The following is a 5708-nucleotide window of genomic DNA, read 5'->3' on the forward strand; positions in this document are numbered from 1 at the left end:
TCAAAATTGAAGTGAAAACATATGTTACTTTGGAGAAGAGGTTTTTGCTTTTGTTTCCACAGGTCATGAGAGGATTCATTCTAGGTTAAGAAAAATAAGGTTTGATTAAGGAAGACCCCCCTAAAAAAGTCTCCAGTGTAAATGGATGGCCTAGATGATCCAATTTCTCAGAGCACCTCTGTTGCAGTTTTCTTTGAGTTCCACATCCAGGACAGCTTCAAGACTGCTTGCTGAGATGGTTCAAACTCACAGAATTCTCTAGTCAGGACTTGCCCATAATCCTAAACTTTCTTTAGGTCCCCATAAGATTATCGGTGTTACCCAATAAGCAGAAATTAGCCTAGAAAACTACATCCACATTCCCCCTAAATGAATTATGGATGTTTGTTACAAGTTGTTATGGATAATGAACAAGAACAAAGGTAAAGAAAAAAATTAGATTCAGAGTTCTTGTTTTGAAAAGGAAAAGGGTGAAATACTATGGGAAACTGTTCTTGTATACTGCAAAAATTTGTTACTCTTATTAGTTTAATGAAATGCTGATTGGCCAGTAGCCAGGCAGGAAGTATAGGCATGGCAACCAGACTAAGAGAATTCTGGGAAGAGAAAAGGCAGAGTCAGTCACAAGCTAGATGCAGAGGAAACAAGATGAGAATGCTCTACTGAGAAAAGGTACCAAGCCATGTGGCTAAACATAGATAAGTATTAATTTAATTAGGTTAATTTAAGTTGTAAGAGCTAGTTAGTAATAAGCCTGAGCTAATAGGCCAAACAGTTCATAATTAATTTAAGCCTCTGTGTGTTTCTTTGGGACTGAATGGCTGCAGGACTGGGCAGGACAAAAACTTTCATCTAGATTATTTCTGGGTCAATTTTCAAATAGTAAATCAGGATGGTGATGCCATGTGATGGAAGAGCTTTTCTATAGTAGACACAAAAAATATAAAAGACTATGCTCACTTTTTTCTCTTTTTTTCCTCCTTGTATTTCATATAGGGTTTACCTTCTGAGGATGGCATTACCCATATTCAAGGGTAGCATTTCTTTCATTAGTTCATCCTCTCTGGGAATTCCCTCACAGATACCCAGATATCTACTTCACTGTTCTTTTGGGCAATTATCAATGCATGCAGGTGGGTATGAAGAGTAACCATTAGACCATCTTAATGAAGACAAAAAGTGTTTTTTTGTGCTTTTATTTTATATTTCTGTAATGATTTGATGGAGGAGAGTTATCTGTCTGTGTTACTTTCATTGGTTAATTAATAAAGAAAACTGCCTTGGCCCTTTAAGAGACAGAAAATTAGGCAGGCGGAGTAGACAGAACAGAATTGTGGGAAAAAGGAAGCAGAGTTGGGGAGACGCTTCAGGCAGTCGCCATAGTGAGTCTCCATGCTTCTCCTCTCCGAGATGGACGCAGGTTAAGATCTCTCCTGGTAAGCCACACCTCGTGGTGCTACACAGATTACTAAATATGGGTTAAAGAAAGATATGGGAATCAACCAATAATAAGCTACAGATAACGGGCCAGGGGCCAGGCAGTATTTAAATGAATACAGTTTCTGTGTAATTATTTTTGGGCAAAGCTAGCCGGGTGGTGGGACACAGCCTGCCGCTTCATTCTACAATGATTAATGATATAAGACATTTTTTCTTTGCTTATTGGTCATTTTTCTTTTTTGAAGAAGTGCCTATCCAAGTCAATTGATAATTTTGTTATGATTATTTTGTTGTTGAGCTGTAGGTATTCTTCATATATCTTAGTTACTAGATACTTATTGGATATGCTATTTATAGACATTTTCTGCCACTTTTTTGGTATTCTGCTGATTATATAACTGTTTTTTCTTAGAAAGATCTTGATATATTATTAATTCAGTCAGAATCAAGAGTTGAAAATGCAGCATCATAAATGTAATTAGAATAGTAGAATTGACCTTGAATTAGAAATGACTCTCATTCTAAATCAGACTTTGCTTTGAGACTAACACAATGGATAATTTTGTTGCGACCATCAGAGAAGCAAAGTAACATTTTTGCTAACATGAGTTTTATTTTAAGAACAAAGGATTATTTTTTAGGTTTTGTCTGCTATTACCAATACTAGTAAAATGTAGTGTCCATCAAGAGATGCTGTTGGTATCCTAATTGAAACTCACTGAGGCTGTTATGCCAATCATTACACACTTAAACTCACTGTGGATGAAAAACTCCTGTAGTCTCTGTTGCTGCAGACCTTGAGGAAGTCCAGTAATGTTGTTCAGTAGGTAACAATCTTATTTTGGCTTTAGGTACTAAAGAAAAGAAAGGAGAATTCTTTTCAACTTTAAATAGCCTGTTTACTTTTGCTTGGTGTTGCCTTTAATTGCCTATCTCAGAATGTAAATTTTAATTGGTTGCTTCATATTTTCTCCACCCAGGCATCTATAAATCTCCAGTATATATTAACTTAACACGAAGCTTTTAAAAAAGATTTATGTTCATTTCAGACTTACAAGCTAGAGAACAACTTCTGAGTTAGGCAGAATTCACTGCAAGAATCCCATGCAGCATTTTTAAAAACACCTAGAAATTCATGCAGAACTTTAAGGCTCACTCACTTTTAAGCATAATTTTGACCTGTTAACATATGAAATGCAGTGGATAAGTTAATATGCACATTATAGGTTGCACACACAAGATAAAAATAGCACTAGACTAAAGTTTCAGCCCAATCTATTTTCTCATACAACAGAGTACCTACTTCCTTGTTCATTGAGTGGATGACTATAGGGAAATAAGAATGATTCATGTGGCTTTGATTTAAATCCTTAAAGGTATGGACCCTGATTCTGATTAGGTTGCATTTAATTTTGTTTTGTAGTCTGAATCTCTGAATAAACAATATATTTAATGATACATTAATTATACCTTTACTCTGAAAAGGTGCAAGGAAGTTGTGAGAAGCAGACTTTTTTTTTTTTGAAAGAAAGGATATGGAATCCAAGAAACCTGGATTATCCAGATTTGCTTTTGACAGTAATTATCTTTGTGACTGTGTGCAGGTCATTTGTACATTCAAGCTGTTGTTCCCCTAATTAATCTCAGCTCATATATGGCTTTAACATTAAGTTTCTACATGTCTACATAATTATACTCAAAAAGCAGGGCAGGGGAAATACTTTTCCATTTGTCTACATCCACCCAACATGTGCTTCCTTGTGTTATCTTACGTCAGTTACCATAAGCTTGACTAAACTCACTCCACTTAGAATAGTAATATCAAAGCAGGATTTCCTTGTTTAATTATTTACATGTCACATACAGAGGACATAGGATGACTCCATCCTGACTGCAGATGGGCAGAGTGAGAACAGTTATAATTTCTGAGACATAGCTGTATTACTCAGCCAGTGAATCAAAAAAAATCATTTGTATCAAAGTACAAAACATGTAGGTATAAAAAAGAGGATATGATTTTCATTGCAGTCCGATATATATATATATATATATATATATATATATATATATATATATATATATCGTACACGTACACACACACACACACACACACACACACACACACACACACATATATATATATATATATATATATGAATTTAATCATTACAAACTAGGTCTTGAAAATTCTGTCTTTGTTATAATATCATCGAATATCTGCATCATATCCAGAGGGAAGTTGCCAAAAGGGGCAAGGATTTATAACCACTGGTGGCATAGATGGGGAAGTTTGGGAAAGATTGTTCATAGTGTGCTAGAAACTAAAGCAATGCCATTTAGATTTTTGAGGCCCAAACAGACAAAAAGATGGAAGTTTTAAAATTCAATTTATATTTCATTGGTAACCGATTTACTCAATATGAGTAAAACCTTTTGAACAATTTGAAGAGACTAATAATAGCTGGGGTTGCCTGTGGGGCGGACTGTTTTCTAAAATGGGAGTTGTTTAAGCAGAGGTCAGAGCAGTAGACAAACTCAAACAGCTTTTCAGGCACTAACCCAATAAGCAAAGTGGGTCAGTTGAGGCAAATGAGCAGTATGCAGTCCACTGAAGCTAAAATTTCTGAAGTTTTGAAAGAATCAAGAAATCACGATTTTCATGTTTGCCTCTTATGGATCTGTGTTGGCCTAATTTCTTTTAAAAATACTACTATTAATTTTTGGAGAATTTCAGATATTGTATTTTTGTCACATTTGTCCCTATAACCCCGATCTTCTGCCAGATCCAGAATACCAACCCAACTTTGTGTCCTCATTTTTTTTTTAATTTTTAACAAACTAATTAATTTCTTAGAGTCTAAAAACCGTCTTGAGCAGCCTCCCCCATGTGGATGGAGATTTGGCTTCTTACTTCTGTGGGTTGAAGGAAAGGATGCAGATGTAACCATCTTTGCCATCGCTGCTGTAGATCTTGCCATCACATCCAAAGTGGCCCTTGACTCTTCTGAACTCCTCTTTGAAGGCCAAATGGAAGAATCTGGCTTTAAACTTTCCAATCCTGGTGGAGGTTGTGGCTATGTCCATGGCTTCCTGACCACCTCCCAGCACTACATGGTCATAGATGATAGAGAAGGCAGAGGAGTTGAAAGAGCATTATGTTTGGAAAGTCTTCTAGATTTAAGACTTGTGGAGTCAAAGAACTTAGCTGTGTTATCCTTCGATGAGGTGACAAAGATCGTCATGGCTCTACACAACTGGATGTCATTGATGTGCCAGAAGTGATCCTGAGCGTTCACTAGCACTCCCTCCCCCACCCCCCCCCACCCCGACTTGGTGCTATACTGGTTGAGTTTTCCACTGTCACGGCCTGTGATGATGCACTACCCTCAGGGGTCCCCAAACAGCATTGTTGATCTTGGTGCCACTGTAGGGGATCTTTATATGGGGCTCATTGCTGTCAATTTGGCTTGGATCCTGTAAATCAAAGCCAGATCATCTGCTTGTCTGTGGAGAGCAAAATGATGTTGCCTTTACAGTTAAAGCTGAGGGTGTGGATGGCTAAGTAGGTCTTCAGTAGATTCAGCTGCTTCCCTGTTTCACAGTCCCAGAGATGACAACTGTTGTCAGCTGAACCAGTAAGGACATGCTTGGTGTCGCAGTCAGCATCCACACACCACACGGCTCCAGTATAGCCCATGTAGGCGTCCAGCCCCTCGCCATTCACAGAGTACCACACATTGATGATAGGATCTTAGGCCATGGTGAAGAGGAAGTCTCCTTCACAGTTATTCATGACCCTACAGCAGGATGGTCTTCATACCAGCAATGATGTGAGGAGAGAGGCAATATGAGTCATATTCTCATTTTTTATAAGCTATCAAGTCCTACTAGTGCTGCCTATACATTCATAGGTATATTTATTCACTAGAGTCTACTAGAGTCTGTTAGACCAACCAGGGTCACCGCTCCTAAAGCAAGAAAACCATTTATGACCCAGAAGCTATAGATTACCGATAGTTCCTCAGCTAGAGGTTAGATTTAGGAGGCATTAAGACAAATAACTGACAAATGGGTTCATATGAAACTAAAACGTGTCTATCTGGCAAAGGACACAGTCATTGGCATGAAGCTGCCTACAGAATTGGAAAAGAAATCTTTGCCAGGTACCCAACTAATAGAAGGATATCAACTAGAATGTACAAAGAACTAAAAAAAAAACCCTAAAAATCAAGAAAAAAACAAACAAAACAAAAATAACCAAATGAGAA

The 5708-nt window shown here is 37.4% G+C and overlaps 1 pseudogene; it reads right to left on the bottom strand.

The window, feature by feature from the left end:
- Window positions 1-4347: 4347 nt before the first annotated feature.
- On the bottom strand, window positions 4348-5233 carry LOC119805980 (annotated as a pseudogene).
- Window positions 5234-5708: the final 475 nt, after the last annotated feature.

Source organism: Arvicola amphibius, chromosome 1 (genome assembly GCF_903992535.2).
Source record: "Arvicola amphibius chromosome 1, mArvAmp1.2, whole genome shotgun sequence".
NCBI classification, from domain to species: domain Eukaryota; kingdom Metazoa; phylum Chordata; class Mammalia; order Rodentia; family Cricetidae; genus Arvicola; species Arvicola amphibius.